Raw genomic sequence first — 17469 nt, forward strand, 5'->3', positions numbered from 1 at the left:
GATGAAATGGGCATTTAAGCAAGATTTAAAACAAACAAACAAAAAAAACGTTACTTTGGATTCTAAGCGGACACCCTTTTTCTAGAGAATGGTACAGTCCGCTTTGGCTTCACTGCAGCATGCAGATTTTCTTCTCTGCCGCTAGAGGTCACTAAAGGGCTTTAATAAATATAATCTGCACATTTTTGGTCACAGTTATTACCTTTGCTTCACATCGATGCGTTTTTAACTCATTTTTTCATTGGTTGTGCTTTCAGGTGCACGTTGTTTTGGTGGCCAGTTGCCCTTTGGCACACGAGCACATAACAGATTGAGGAATCCGTCTGTGCTTTAATGATAGGAGGGGCATCTCTTGCTCTCTTTGAGGCTGTGACTGTGTCCCAGTTGGTTTTTTAGTGACTCACACTTTTTTTTTCTACCTACAGCACTGTTTACTTGCATGCTCAAGCAGAGATGTGTAGGGTGCATTTGTGTGTAAAAGTGTGTGTATCTATCTTCTTTATTTTATTGACAGAGCAAGACAAGCTGCTCTATCCAAACCCATTTGCCCATTGTTAAGCAGCAAATGTTCTCTGAATGCAGCTTCAGTTGGATTCATGTTGCAGTAGTCTGTGGCAAAGAAAGAGTGGGTGAGATATTGTCTGTGAAACGCTTGTTTTATGGGTCCCGGGAGTATTACCCACAAGAGTCCACACAGCTAAACAGAATATTCCATGAAAGCCTTTCTTTCATGTTGGACTGCTGGAGGGAACGTCTGTGTTTCTGACTGCCAGAATGAACAACAACCGGCTTTCTGATACACAGACAGCCAAGAACACTGTCACCAACAAATAGACAACAACAAAGTGGATCTAAATGTACGCCTAAATATGGCTTTAGCCAAAACTTAAATCCTTATTCACCATCACTGACACATTTAGTGATTTAAAAAAATAAAAAGAAAAACTAGCGCTTGCAAAGCAATCCTCAAGCTGTTCTTTCCCTCCCCATATGTTAAGCTATTTTTAAAATTACAGGGGGTTCAAAAAAAAAAACCTCTCCGGAGAGAATTGGTGTAGTGGTTTAGTCTATTAATGTGTTTTTATTTATGGTGTTCCAGTGCAAAGTGACTTTTGATTTCTTCCATAATGAGTCAGCCTGGAGCATCTGTGTCTCTCCATGTGAATTACATTTGATCTTTTACTGCCCTTCTTTTTCTGATTTGGGGAATACTAAGAGAAGATAAGGGCACATTTAGCTTCATTGGTACCAAAAGGGAGGAACTTAAAAATAAAAAAATTTCAAGTCAGTAAGGAAGCTACTGTTTCTCCATAGATACAATCTAAGATGGGTTTTTCTATGTTCTATTTGCCACATATTTATTCCAGAACAAGGGAAATTTCAGCACTCAAGGATGTCATGCCAGCAGTGATGCCTGCATGACAGGCATGGACAAAAAAAAAACACAGATGTGGGGAGACTTTCCCACTGCAGCAGAAACCTTTGAGTCATCATCTGGGATTCCCTTCCTCTCACTTCCAAATATGGGTGGGATTGTAAGAGAGCGCATGGAAGAATGTGAAAGGCAGAGGAACCCCCTCGTGATGTCAGAGCTGAGGAACTGTGAGCCTCCCTCTGCCTGGAAATTTGCGTGAAGGAATGTTGGGAATTTGAGAATGAAATGCAATTTACTCCTGCATCTGTGTTTGTGCGCGCAGACATTTCATAACGGCGTGTATCACCAGTAATCTCACTGGGGAGATATTCCTTCCCGTAATGCCTGATTCCTCTTTCCCAGACCCCCTGCATTAAACTGTGACTCCTCATTACCATCACTGTGTTCTCTGTGTGAGGCCTCTGGATGAATGCGGTGTTTTCCCTCTCCCTGGGTGACTGCTGGGATGACCTAACGGTTCAGGGCTTGATGCTCTCAGGAGGAAGATATGTGTTCTGTTAGGACAGCTTTTTTTTTTTTATAAACACGTCCACTCTTTAGAGACCCATTTCGATGAAAGTGTTGTTTTTTAATATTTTTCTTGTTGCATTTTTCTGATGATGGGGGACATTTGTGAAGAAAGATGGGCTTAAAATTGCATTTCTTGTTTTTTTTTTATCATTGTTTATAGGGAGCGGACAAAAAATACTGTTAGAAAAAGATCATACTGTGATGTAGAAAATACGCTGGGTGGGCCTCAAGCTCCCCTCTATTCTGATGCATCCACTTGCAGACAAAGAGTTCCGTGTACGTCTTTGTTTTCCTCGTCTGAGCTGACATCTGGATCAAAACTGTTCGTATGGATAGCTCCAATACTGCAAATTATCTAAACAGAGAACTCTCAGCAATGGGGAGGGGAAGTGGAGGCAGGGTTGCTCCGCACCAACGGTCCCGCCTATAACTCAGACACAAATTTCCAATGAATTCCTGCTGCTCTGCTGAAACTATGTCCTAGAAAAAGTTTTTTTTAAATATATTTTGGTTCAAAACGGCATAATCATAACTAAAAGATCACTGGGAATACTTTCACATTAGATCAAAAGATGACTCGGGTTTCTTCTGGGAGAAAGTCCCTTTTGGTGAGGACATGTCTTCACTCACACATAAATCGAGTTGCAGGAACTGCTTCTTAATTCCCGGAGGGAATTTTTGTTCAAATCAGGAACATCCTGACTTTCAGTCACACACAGAATTCGACATTCAACATTTTGTTGTCCGAATGTCCCAAAACGTGTATTTTGTGTGTGTTGGTTGCTTAAGTTACACAATATTTTACATGAATGTTTACACGGACAAGCTCCAATTATCTCAAAGGACTCATATTTTCCAAACCGAATGTTTGCAGGGCGAATGGTTGCTCCAGGAATTTCCACAACCAGAATGGAAAGCAGAGCTTTTGTCATAATAATAATAATACATTTTATTTTAAGCACCATTCAGGTCACCCAAGGTCGCTGTACAAGGTTAAAAATAAGAAGAAAAAAGAATAAAACATCAATAAGAAATTAACAGAGTAATACACAAATTAACATAAAGATAAACATAAATAGGACATAATAAAAGCAGGATAAAAACAGGATGGAAAAACAACAGACATAATGAAGTTGTGTTAACTAGATGGATTAATGGCATGATGTCTTGTGCAGAGGTCTGCAACCCTCAACACTTAATTTCTCACTGACTACAGCCCAGTAGGAGCCACAAAGTCCGACTTCAACCTTTAGAAAAATAAAACACCAAGTTGCATTTGATTTAATGCCACTATTATGATAAATGTCAATAAACTTTTAAAATAAAGGACACCCTTTACCATATAAGACAATCTCAACGCAGCAAATGTGGAATACATGGTGTAATGTTAACAGTGATAAACAAATAAAAAATACTGTTTTTTTGTTTGTTTGTTGTTGGTTCATCTTAGCCAGAAATTCGTAAATGAAACAAACATAAATTAAATCAGAGCTTATTAAGTGACCTAACCATAATTTTAGACCATAAGGCACTCTTAAAGTCTTTGAACATTGTTCAGTAATAGACAGTCTGCCTTAAAATTCCCTGTGCCTTAGAAATTATTTCTGTTTACTGACTTCATGTTTTGTTCTGGTACAGGTGCTCAAAATGTGTCAAATGTTCAACTTTTTTTAAACTAGAAAGCCCCATAGCTCGATGGAGTGTTGGAGTTTTGTGGGTCCTGTGGTCTGGAGCCTGGCAGGTTGATACATACTGCCCTTCAAATGTGTTTTTTAGAGTTGAATGAAGTTTCACTTGTTTGACTGTTTGGTTTCAATTAATGTGCCGTATACTCAAAAAATATGTTACTTTTTAAAATTAAAAGCATTTTATTGGTCTTCAACCCGAAAGCAAGGGAGGGGCCAAAGAGCCACATGTGGCTGCATAGCCTCAGGTCGCAGACCCCTGGTCTTGTGGAACTTTTTTATTTTTTTTAGTTCAAGACACAGACACCCTCTTTGAGGCTAAGTTTAAAACTTCCCTTTTTGATAAAGTGTTATTTGCATTTGCTCTTGGTGACCCGAAGTCACGCCTGTAGTTATGCTGCTAAAGGCCAACACAGGTAGGGGTCGTTTCAAGATGCTCGGAGTGCTTTCCCAAACTTTCCACACCATAAACTTTTCCTCTGCTTGCTCTCTTTCGCATCCAACGGTCATTGTTGCAGTTACCAACCCATCTCTCTTTTTTTCTTTTAACAGATGTTCTGTGTCAGTTTCCTGTCCTCTCTGACCCCAGGCTAGCAGATGGTCGCCCACTCTTTCTGGTTTTGCCGGAGGTTTCTTCTAAAGGGATTGTTCTTCTACACATTCTCACAAATACAGGATTCAAAGGGTACATTTTTTTCAAAACATTTAGCCCCTTTTACAGACCTCTTTAAAATGCTCTTATGACTTTTTGGGAATAATTTGGACTGAACTGGACAAAAACAATCTTAAATAATGATTGTTGCTGCGAGCTCTCTGTTAAAGCTGAGCAGGACGCTTGTGGCCCTTCCAGTGTATTTGCCATATGTTTCAAATAAGATAAACTCTTTTTCAAACTGCATTTTTTTAGTCTGCTCCTGATTCACAACAGTTTGATTAAATAAATACTCAGAAATTCAATTTTAATCCTAGTTTTCCTAATATTTGTCCCACGTCATCAGAAAAACCCTACAAGAACACGTTAAAAACACAATTTTTATTGGAGTGGGTCTCTGATTTGACATCATAGAATCGGTACTTAGCAAATGCACTGCACCAAAATGAATTAAAGTTTGAAAAATAGGTACACTCTCCTGACTTAACAGGTAGACTTTGAAAACCCTGTTAATGCAGCGGGTGAAGAGGGGGTCATCTGGTCGCAAGCAGGTCTCAATCAGGCAAATGAAATGTGTGATAGTAAAAAAATGCATGACAAACGTGGCCATTATTCCTTTTGCCAAAAACATTTCCAAATAGCACAATGAGGAAAATGAGTGTATGACTCATATGCTCATAGAAGCACCTTCAGCAGCTACAAGCTTAAGTAATTGCTTTCTGCAGGATGTCATCTGTCCCTGACATCACTAACGAGGAATTCTCACACACTGGTCTCAGCAGCCCTGCTTCAATTCATTGAGGAATTGGTTTCAAGCCTTTTAAGGGTTGGATTATGTCTGAGCCACCAGCTCAATTTATCAATCATTTAGGTTTCCATACACCACAACGTTCTGACTTGTTGCATGAAGCACTTTCCATTTAGTTGTGATTGGTGAATGGATGGTCTCACAATAGAATTAAATGGTGTCGCAAAAGACTTCAAGGATTCACCAGGTGACCTTAAAATTTCAAGGTCACCTGGTCCTTGGATTTAAAAAACAAAAAACAAATCATCACTTTGTTCCTACAGTCCTAATAGGCTGGTGCAAGGGTCTGTGACCTGAGGCTCTGGAGCCACATGTGGCTCTTTTATCCCTCCATTGTGGCTCTTTGGCTTTAAAGAAAATGGTAAGGGTTTGAATAAATTATGTTTTTTGTAGATTTTGACAAATTTTTTAGTCAATAAAGTTTATTTATTTATGTTTAGATTTTAACGTGTCTGAAAACTGAAAAAATTGATAGTAAAAGGTTTACTCTACTGTCAGATGGGTTCATTATTAGAATTATCTTAAAGCATATATTCTTCTGCTGCTGCAAAAAGTGACGAGTTGTTGGTCTGAGGCTAAGTTATTTGCATTTATATGTAACCTTTGGGGTTTTAAATAAGTCGGCAATCTCCACCAATGTTGTCATGTTCATATTGGATAGTAAATGGAGAAAAAGGATGATGGTACATCATAATGATAGGATATGCCACGTTTGACCTGACTTTCTTACATTTTAAATTTAACTAAATCTGCTGCCACAGGAGGATCGTATTTGACACAGGGTGTATTTTATTTTGAAAGGAACTTGTGTGTGGTACTGTGAGTACTAAAATAAATTAAAATAGTTATATGTAAGAAAAAATTACACTGTTTCAATTCAATTAGTGTAAATATTTAAAAGCTATGTTCTTTTGAAATAAATGGCTTGATGGTCACATAACATAAGTGTGTTTTTCTAAACAGTAAAGAGGGACTTACAGCTCTTACTAGGTTTTGGTCAGTAAGAAGCAGTTAGTGTTAAAGGTTGCAGACCCCTAACAAAAAAATGCTGTTTTTCTCCAAGGGATCCTGCTGATGTTGAACTTACTTCTACTCCAGTTTAAAGTTTATTTCACAGAGGTTCATTTTATCTGCTAATTTATGGAGAATGCTCTTGAAGTTCTCTTCTCGAGAAAACTGCTTTTCTTTTCAGTGTTTCCAGGATGAAATACCATCATTTGCAGACTTGGTTTGCAAATTTTTCCCACTTGAAAAGCAACAGCTGACTCTGAGCATGTCAACATTTATTCCATTGAACCTTTTTGGAAGAATCCATCTTCATTTATGAGGGAAGATGGGAAAAAATCAGCTGCATACTCAGAGTCAAGTTGAAGACATGGTTTTGTCCTGACACATTTCAAACTCAAATATTCTCTTTGTTATTCATTTAGTTAGGTGGGTTACACGACTCATACATACTGTATGTAATAGGTGCCAGTTCTGGGTGCTTGGTGGAACAAGCCAAATGTTTTCAATGGATGATGATATCTCATTATGTCAGGATGTCATAAGAGACTTTAGGTTCCTCCCAGTTCATTGACATAATCAGAAATAATTACAATGATGAAAAAAATTCATAAGAAGAAGAAAACGAAAACTGTGATGAGAAATTGAAAATACAATGGTAAGGTCCATCAATATTTAGATTTTGTAATTTATGTGAGAAATCATTTTCATAAAATTGGATTGAGGAAAGTTGTTTTTTATTATTTTGTTTATCTATGGGGTCAAATCAGGATTCGCTGAAAGTTATTGAAAAACTATTCATTTCTTCCATCCATCCATTTTCCTAACCTACCATGTCCCTTTTTTAGGGTCACTAGGCTGCTGGAGCCTGTCACAGCTAATGAAAAACCTTATTGTAAATGTTTTAAAATGACAGTGAAAATTTGAAAACAATTTTTAAAAAGTGCAGATTGTAGATTTGAAGAAAATATTGGAAGTAAAAGGAATAAAAGTACAAATTGAAAAAAAGTATATTGAACTTTAAATTAACCTCTGAGTTGTTGGCGGAACCATTGGCGAGGAGCAACCCCTCCCCCACTTCCCGTCATCCATCTGCATCCATCCACTGGACCATTTTTTTCTTAAAAATAAAATTACGTGTATTTGACCACAAAACAAGTGGACCACAGAATCCATTTCTGATATTTTTCTGTTACTCTGATGTCACTATGGGTGTTTAACCCATGGGTGAAACTTAAAAGAAATTTTGAAGATTTTAAAATATTTTTTGTAAATTTGATGACACAAGCAGCAACAGGCACTGTTTGGGAGTGGAAATAATCATCTGATGTCAATCATGTCCAAATTGCAAAGGGGTTTAAAGCCACACCCCCACTTGAAATTTGGGTAAACACTGAAAACAAGTCTGAACTGAAACTGTAAAGTGAGAACTATAAATAAAATAAAAAAACAACAGTACCAGTATTTAATTTATGTTTTCTTTTCAATTTAGTTTCAATTTGACAATTTTGACAATGTTTAAAGATTTTTATTTCAAATGTACCTTTTTTTATTCAAATTTTTAATATTTCCTTCTAGTTTACAATGTATACTTTGCTTTTTAAAACTGTTTTCAAATTTATGATTTTTATTTTTCAAATGCACAATCTTTTTTTTTCATTTACTTTGGGCTAATCCTGATTTAACCTTGATTTTATCTTTTCTGTTAAAAATGAATAACTAAAAAAATCCCACACAACTGAACTAGTCGTTGAAATCTGATCTGACTGCGCTCGCTGCTTCTCTCCTGACCCTCTTTTTTCTCCTCCTTGCTCTGTCCCGCCTCGTCGTCGTCCCACAATACTCCATCCCCAACCTTAATTATTGTTTACCAGGATAAATCTCTCTTTCTGTCCCTCAGAGTGTATCCTTCACTCCCCGCGTCCAGAGGAACAGAGATGATGCAGTAGTTACATCTGCCGACTGCTGGTCTGCCGCAGACGTCTCCACAAGTTTCTCTGCTCTCTCACAGAAAAATTAGAGGCTGCACAGCGTAAGTCAGGGCTGTAATTAGAATAAGTACTCTATGAATGAAACATGTTTATTTGTTTATTTATGAGACCCCAAAATTCCAGGTCCCAGCCTTTCTGCTCCCCAAGTTTGGGTCGTGTCAGGAGGTGCTGGTACCAGAAGTACTAGTAAAATTCAGAAGCTGGAAGTGTTTCTGAGATCATCGTTTTCATATATCTCATAAACTCCATACTCCTATTTCATTCTGAGCCAAGAGGAAGATCATCACCCAAAACGGTGATTTTTATAATATTAAAGAGACACATTTGGTTTACAAATTCCCCCCGCTTAAGGCTTGTAATTTGGAACAGATCATTTTGGTTGTGTGGAAGACGAGATATTAACTGAGTAATCTATTAACTTTTTTCCCACGTTTTAGCACGGTGCTTTATATGTACATTCTATCATTTGAAATTAGGGTTTCATTTCAGAAATTTGCCTTTTCATTTCAAAAAGTTGCGCTAAGGAGTAGCACAAAAGAAGGAGACCTTTTAGGAGCTTCAAATACAATTTAAAACAAGACACGCCGTCTGACTCTACAGGTCAGGAGACGCCTGGTTTTCCTGTCTGGATGAACCACTTTATCTTTGCTTTTTTGTTGCTTCGCTTTGTATTACCTTTGCCCTGTAAACCCCGATATTTGGCCTACCAATCAGAGACATATGAAGCTCTGATCGAACAGTTGCTTACATGTCTGACTTACATGTCTGAGGTCTTTCCAGGGATCTGCTGTAGCCACTCCTCCAGTTTTGGGGGCATCTAGTGCTCCCTTTACCACTGACACCATTGTCACTATTCACTTTCCATGCTTTCTCCAGTTCATGGGTGTCTGTCATGGGTGTCATGGGTGTTTGTCCAGTTTCTTCATAATTCCCCTTCTTGATGTTGCCATCACAGCACTTCCACATCCACCACAACACTTTTCAAGAGGAAAATAATTATATATATATAATTCTTTAATAGATATATATACCCAAATATATATAATTCTATAATAGGAAAAGAATTATATATATATATATATATATATATATATATATATATATATATATATATATATATATATATATATATATTTACTTGTTAATTGCTTAGAATTATAATTTGATAAATGTGTTAAAAAGACAAGATTCCCATATTTTTTTCCAAGTGGCAGCGTACTTCCCGCCATATGCAGAACAAGAGTCCTTTGTCCATTCCTTAACACTTACCGACACATTTCTTACTTTTATAAGCAGTCAAACAAACTTTCATATACAAACACTTCTCCACATAATCACATTTAACAGCTCAGACCTTTAAAATATATATAACCTCTGCGAACACACTGCAATCAATTGACAACATAGTTATATTTATTCTACATGAAGCAACATTCAAATGCAACATTTTGGACAAAAATTATGTTTGAAAAAATGCCCATCACCAAATGAGGAAAGATACATTTGATCTAATTAACTTTGTATTTAAATAAGTTTCTCCTCTCAAATGATTAAATTCTCTCCACGCCTTCCCTCTTTTTTTGTCCAGCTGCACAGACAGCACAACGGCACAGCAGCGCAGGTACAAGATGACTGAAAGTCCTGCATGTAGACATGATCTTACCTCAGAAGATGGATTGACAGTTCATTAGGTAAGCAACTGCTCTTTTACGGAAAATATTCTCAATGATAGATTTATGCTTTTATGTCAGAACTGTCATTTTTCACGAAAATGAAACATATCCCCCTGAATGACATCACTATTAAATGTGCTGACTTTGGTGATGCACACAATCAATAAACACATTGGCATTTTACGCAAAGTCCATCAAATACCTCATGAGCATCAGCCATGTCAGCATCTATATGCATCAGAATGCTGCAGACTTTATTAGTCATGACCTGAACGACCAACACACAACATGACATCAGGGTTTTGGCAAATTTCCATACTTTAGGTAATGAACACTTTATTTGTCCAAGCTATATGCCGTGTGAGCCAGGAATATTACCTGCTGCCGTGCTCTTGTCACTCTTGGACAACCATGGTGGAACCAAGCACTTTCATCTCAGAAGTAAAATTGCTCATTACTCTCATGGCCGGATGCTGTCTGCACTTAGTCGTTGCCTTTTCAGGCAAAAAGTGCATGAGCCGCGCCATTCTAATTTAGTACAAAAAAAAAAGGAAAATCTTTGAATCTGGTGCTGTGATGTCATCACTCTGAGACACTCTGATATCATTATAATGAGGTAATGGCGGGAAGGGTGTGCAAGTTTATGACTTTGGCACATGCTCAGTTTACCGTCAGCAGACTTTGTTGGGGTACTAATGAGAATAAATGACCACCCTCAAGCCACCCATGTGTGCCTGGGTGTGTCTGCTCTTTTTGTTGGGAAAAGGAGGATGTGCTTTAAAGAATGCAGTAAAGACAGGCATGATGCAAATTGTCCACAAGTGTACTTTGGAAGAAACACATTTGAAGAACACATCAGAGAACGCTGGAGTGTGGCGTGAGCGTGATTCATTTTCCATTGACACATTCTGCTTCAGACAATGGGAACCCACTCAGCAGATGAGTAATTTGGTGAGTCTCAGTCCTAAAATATATCAAATGACCTTTTTTGATGTTTTTTCCTAATTCTTAGTACATTTAAACGCATCTAATTACACAATTTAAAAAACCTTCATTTGTTTTTTGTTGCTTCTTGTCAATTTAAACCTCTGTATCCCATCCCCATACCAACAAAATAAAATAATAAAAAAGAGCAAAAGGTAAAAGGCAGCAACAAAAATATGTAACCATTTCTAATAATGGGTAATGAAAAAATGTTTTAATCCAGAATTTGGCTGAATGGTTTTGGTTTATGATGTTTTTGAAGACCCACTAATAAAGATGGGGTTTTTGTGTGTTTTTAACATGTTGTTGTGGTCGTTTTCTCGCGATGGAGGACATGTGTAAAGAAGATTTCACCTACGAATAGCATTTCTGAGTAGTTCTTTATTCAAATTGTTGTGAATCAAGAGGAGATAAAAAAAAAAGCTGTTTGAAAAAGATAGTATTTGTGAAAGTAGAAAGTTCACTTGGCGGGCCACAAGCTCTCCACTCCGTTCCATTCTGATGCATCCACTAGCAGACAAATAGATCCATGTACGTCTTTGTTTTCCTCCTCTGAGCTGCTATCTGGATCAAAACTGTACAGCTGGATAACTCAAATATGTAAGCTAACGGGAGAGCACAAACAGTGGGGACGGGGTTGCTCCTCAACCAATGCTCTCGCCAACAACTCATAGGTGAATTTTTTAATGAACTCCTGCCGCTCTGCAGAAACTATGTCCTAGAAAACGACAGCTTTTTTGATTTTGGCTAAATGCCGCATAATCAAAGTTTTTAAAAAAAATGGCACTGGGAACGCTTTTATTTATTTATTATTATTTTATTTTATTTTTTTACTTGTCCTGACCAACAGCTGAGCAAACAGATAAGAGCTGAAAGCCTCTTGTGTTGGACATATTTTACTGTTACAATAGGGGTTATCAATCTTTGACACACTACGTGTATATTTGAATTAACCCCTTTTTTGATTTAGGCTAAACTTTATTCATCTTACTCATATTTGTGGCAATTTTTTTGTTGGACTGGATGGAAAAAAAAAGGAGAGAAGAAGGGGGGGTTGATTAAAGAAGGTGGGGGGTAAAACCATTAAGCAGCATAAAGCAATAAGTTGCTGGATGTTTATAATCATTACAGTCAGGTTTATGAGTAATACAAATTTAAAAGGGGCGGGGCCTGTCCACACACACACTCATAACCTGTTAAACATTCCTGTTGGCTCAAAAAATGTTCACATACAAGACATGTCAACATGTACACCATACAACCGATATTCACACACGCATACTTATGCATGTGGACCAACGCATGGGAAACATCTCATTCAGACACGCAAACCACCTGTGCAAAGGTTTAGACAGCACCCACGCTCGAGTGAGTGTCCATGTTCTTCTAAGGTGGATGATGGAATGCGAAAAGAAGGAGGGAGAGCGCCCGGTCATCCCCACACCAAGACCCCCGCCTGGGCAGCAGCGGCAGCCAGGACCCCCCAACACCCACACGGCAGCAGATAGAGAACAGCCGCCGCCCCCCAGGCAATCACATCCGCCACCCGGGCCAGGGCCAGCAGGACCGTCGCAGGGGCCCCCAAAAGCCAGAGAGCAGGGAGGCACAGGGGGACAGAGAGGGCAAGCCCCAGCCCAGCCCAGCCAGGAGAGCAGCCCCCCCACCATACCGGGAGGGCCCAAAGCGTGGCCCCTCCCTAGGAGAGCACCCCCAGCCCCAGACAAGCACTGTCTAGGCTGGGCACTGGGAACGCTTTGAAATTAGATCAAAAGATCATCGGAGTGGGTCTTTAACCTTATTAGCTTAAAGGGATGAGGTAGAGTGGCTGTGATAATGATCTACGGAGAACAGATTGTGACACAAAAACACAAAGACAAAAGAGCTGGTTATAGACTGTTGGAAAAGAGAAACAGAAATGTCTTCAAATACTCATAAATAGGGTCTGTATAGAGATAATAACTGACTAACTTCTTATTTCTTGGAATTTGGATACTTGAGGACCAAACTTGGAGCGTGAAGTCTCTATTTATGCACCCTAAGGAAGTAGTGTCTTCAAGGCGCAGAGAGAGAACAATGGGTTGAAGAGACTCCAGGTGACCTTCTACTTGTGCTCCATAGAGAGCATCCTTACATACGGCAGCCGTCTGCTTTACCAGCTGGACAGTGGCACAGAGGAAAGCGCTCCAGAGAGTGCCAAGCATGGCCCAGGTGACTGTTGACTGCTTTCTTCCTTTAGTGGATGAACTACACAGTTCCCACTGCGTCCAAAAGCCAAAAACATCCTGAACTGCTGCCATCAGGTCAACAATACAAACACATCAAATCACAGCCAAACAGACAGAAAAAGCGTTTTTATTCAGGAGCCACTACTGCCCTAAGCAACCAATGTATTGCTGTTTAGAAGGAGATGTGCAATAAGAGATTTTTTTTCTGCTGATGTAAGTTTTTGCATAATTTTTATCCATTCAAAACTTTCATCTATTTTAAATGGTATGACAGCACTAATAGATTAACAGAACAATAATAATGCTGAGCAATAATAATACTGATCTATTTTTAGATTTGTATTTTTTTTGTATTTTTGATGTTTCACTTTCACATATTTTAACCACCAGAATCTTATTTTAAACATTAAATTGAAAAGCTTTTTAATCTCTCACAGTCATGTTAGTTACTGTATTATATGTGTGTCTACTGAATTATAGTTAGCCATTGGCTGTTTGTGTAAACAAGGTGATATGTGTAAGCAAACACAAAAAAAGAAGATATTAAAGTGTAAAGCAGCTGCTCAACACCTGGTTAAATGTTGATTTTCTTTCTTCCAAAAATTATTCATTGATTCCTTTGCAGACCTGAAAAAGGTTTGTTGCTCATTTTTTTCAATTCCTGTGATTTTTTTTTTAATTTAGTTTCAAATAATGAAACACAAAGAGATAGTGTGCAACCTATCAAACATTTTTCTGTTTCCATCTTTTGTATTATTTATCTGTTTTTTGTCTGCCTGTCTTTTCTGAATAAAATCCATAAAACTTGCTATATCCACTACATGTTTTCCAAAGAGGCTGTATTGGGGCACATTTTAGGTGTAATCTCTTTTTTTGTAACTCTTCTCACATTTTCTTCTTTGCATCTTACAATTCAGTGTTCACTTTTATGCAATTAGAAGATTTGTATTATTTTTTCCATGATCAATTAAATTTGAATCATCTGCAATCTTCAGTCCACTAACTTTGAAAAAGAAGCACAAAAATCCCAAAGAGGAAAAAAAAGGGGAAAAAAATGGCAGCTTTTCTGTAGATTTTACCTCCATAGCAATCATTTTATTTTTTAGTCATCTGGGGTGACGAACAGGTCTATGTAATTTTTAGAAGAATTGGCAAAAGTACATTTTTAGATTTTATTGACAACAGAGTTTTTTTGTTAGTCACAACCACATTCCTAACAGGTTTGTATTGTATATCATATTGTTTTATTCAGCTTGAATTTCGTGTATTGAATTTTCACAATATTGTGGCTAAAAATATGCGAGAAACAAGGAAAGGCTACTTTTGCAAGCTCAGCCCACTAACATCGTTAAAAATCTACAACTTCTAATTCCAACATTTTTCCACGTAGTTTCCCGATGATGATCAATGAGTTAGGAGGCGATTGATTGAAATCCCTTGGAAGAGTTTAAATTCGTAGAAGCTACTAAAGATGTTTCTCTGAAAATTCAAGTTGGTGGCATTTTCCCGAGGTCAAAAGTCAACGAAACTTTAGTTGTGGTTGTAGACTGGTTGTGTGTGTGATATCTTGTGAAGATCTCTTGATCAAACGTTTGATACGCGCATACATACACTGCGAAAATGTAAAAAATGCTCCTATTTTACACTTTGTTACAAAACAGCTGTCCATTTCCTATGGGGATTAGTAAAGTTAAAGTTAAATCTTAATTATCTTTTTAAACCTTCCTTTAGATATCCCCGACACGCGTCCTTCGGTCTGGTTAGTAGATTTTGACAAAATTTTTTTGAGCCTCATTTTTTTTCTACTTGGCCCATTTTATATCTTGATGGTTTCTGCCACTCTCATGTCATACTTTTTTTTTTTGGGGGGGGGTCATTTACTATTTCCAAAATTCTTTGGACTATATGGCAGAGGCAAAATTTTATCTGAAACGCGCAGCAAGACATCAGAATTACGAAAACAATCTGGTCCTTGCAGTCCGGGACTGCTGTGGGACATAAATATAATCAATATCAAGCCTGGTATCAATTTATTATCTGAAATAGTTGATGGTGAAGTGTAATCTGATAATCCTGTGTCATTGACAGCACTTAAAATAAACAGTGTGGAAACACATTTTTTTTCTTGCCAACATAATAGGTTTGTAAATTTTACATGGCTCAATCTGCAGCGGTGACCCGTGGTGTCATTGTCAATTACAGGGTGTTAGGAGTGAATGTGTGACCTCAGCCAGGCTCTCACATGTGCCAAAGTCACCCTGCAGAAATGACATCATGGATAATGATGTCATCCCAAGATTCCAGACCTTCTCCCATACCCTCCTAAATGCTTTTAGGCCTGACTGCACACACGCACACACCGACAAGCATTGGCCGCGCGTGCGCCCGTGCCTCCACACACTGAAGCACGCATGTGTGCTCACAAACAGGAGAAGCCTCTTCCAAGACCGAGTCGTGATATAAACAAGGCAAACACAGCAGATGCGATAAGGATGTCATTTGGACTCAGAACAAATAAAACAAATCTGCAGAACAAAAAGCGACTAATAATAATCTCCAGGTTTTTCTGACAAAACCCAGTCTGCAGATTGTCATAAAGCACAGAGGGAGCTTCTGATTGCAAATACAATCATATATCTAATCAAATTTAGTCAATTTAAAAAATCCATTAAGTAGTGATGAAGCAAAAACATATTGTGCTGCATTTAAATACGAAAAGGCTTATGTTATTTGGATTTACAATAAACTTCAGCTCAGAGTGTGGTTTGTTGAAACTGTTATGCTTATCTGCATTTGCTTACATAGACTCAGCTGAATAATTGGATAATTATGATCGCAGCTGTGGACAGCTATTAAGTCAACTTACTTCTGCACTTTCCCTTTCTCTCAAGTCTTTTTGCAGGCTCCCCCTCGGGCACAGTGCCCAGTCCCTGACCTTTGTAAATAGGTGGCTAATCTAAAGCATGTGGGAGCAAATTGGAAACACTGAGCTTTTGAAACTGTGGACAATTTTTTTTTGCAAATGTTAAGTTCTCCCAGGAGATCCCATCAGAAGAAATGACCCAAAACATGTCAGCGTTAGGGGGGACATCTAGGCCCACGGGGTGAAGGCTGGGCAAAAAGTGGGAGGAGACAAGTGTAAGAGGTGGGCGGAGATCAACTGAGGGCCACGAGACAGAGTTGAAAATGTGAAAGTTCCTCAGAGTTATCCACCTCTGACACCATCGTTATGACTGTCCTCTTCATCTGCCACACTGTTTCATTTATGCCGCCCACACAGCTACCTCCTGCATGAGGGAGAGCTACATGATCTGTGCAGGACAACAGGTGCATGCAAAGCTGGAGTGCACGTGCACTGTGTGTGGGTGTGTGTGTGTGTGTGTCTGAGAAAGTACATGTGCTTGTGCACATGCAGCTCTTTATGTTCAGATCTGCAAGAAAAACAGAACAGCTCAGCCCCCTGAACACACCAAAAGGGTCAGTAATAGTAATTCATGGACATACAAAAGCATTAATTAACTGCACAAGGCTCATTTAAACAATTAAATACACATTTTTAAACAAAATAATATTGATTAACTTCATCAATACACAAATACATTAAAAAATCTTTGACATTTTTAAATATTCAACACTGAATTGCAAATGAACCTGTTCTTTCAGCTTGGTTTCACCAATTAAAAAATACAAAAATTGGGATAGCAACCCAAACTTTAATCATACCATTATGTTTTGGGCAAATTGAAGCCAGAAAAGAAGAAGGTAAAAAACTCACAGGCATTACTAAGTGTCTCTTACTGCTTTCAAGTGAAGGAAGAGATTAGCTTCAACCAGTGGAATTAAAAAGCCTCGATGTGTGTTTGCAGAATGTCATACAGGCAAAACATCAGCAATGATTTTGGAAATCAGTTTCGGAAAGGTTGAGTAATTTTCTATTCTACTGTTTAGAGCAGAGTGATTTATCAAAACATGAAGAATGTGTAAATGTGGATACTGCAACAACCACAAAAATTGATTTTTTTTTCAAACAGAATATACATGATATTGTTTTCTTTCAGACTTTCCTCTTGCTCGTAAAACTACGTTCACACCGTTCATGTGACGCTCGCTCTTGAATGCTCTAAATGCACATTCTTGAACGCGCAGTCAGCCCATGGTGTTCACACTGGACGAGCAGGGAGGGGCTTTTTTTTCCTACAGTTTACGAGCACTCGTCCGCCACTTACAGTTGGAAGAGGTTTGGTCCTGCCAGGACAGAACTGAGGGCTGGACTCAGATGCAGGGTTAAGAGCTTTTAATTTTAGATAACAGCTTGTGCTGCGACAGGGGATAATACCAAACACACTTGCACCGGACAAAGGGAAACTCATACTATTTAAGACATGAGAAGGAAATCACAGGTGGAAACAATCAGGGAGAATTAAACAGTCACACCTGTAGGGAAACACACCGGGGCAGGAAGTAACGAGAGGAGAGTTAGTGTTTCAAAATAAAACAGGAA

Source organism: Oryzias latipes, chromosome 21 (genome assembly GCF_002234675.1).
Source record: "Oryzias latipes chromosome 21, ASM223467v1".
Classification (NCBI taxonomy): Eukaryota; Metazoa; Chordata; class Actinopteri; order Beloniformes; family Adrianichthyidae; genus Oryzias; species Oryzias latipes.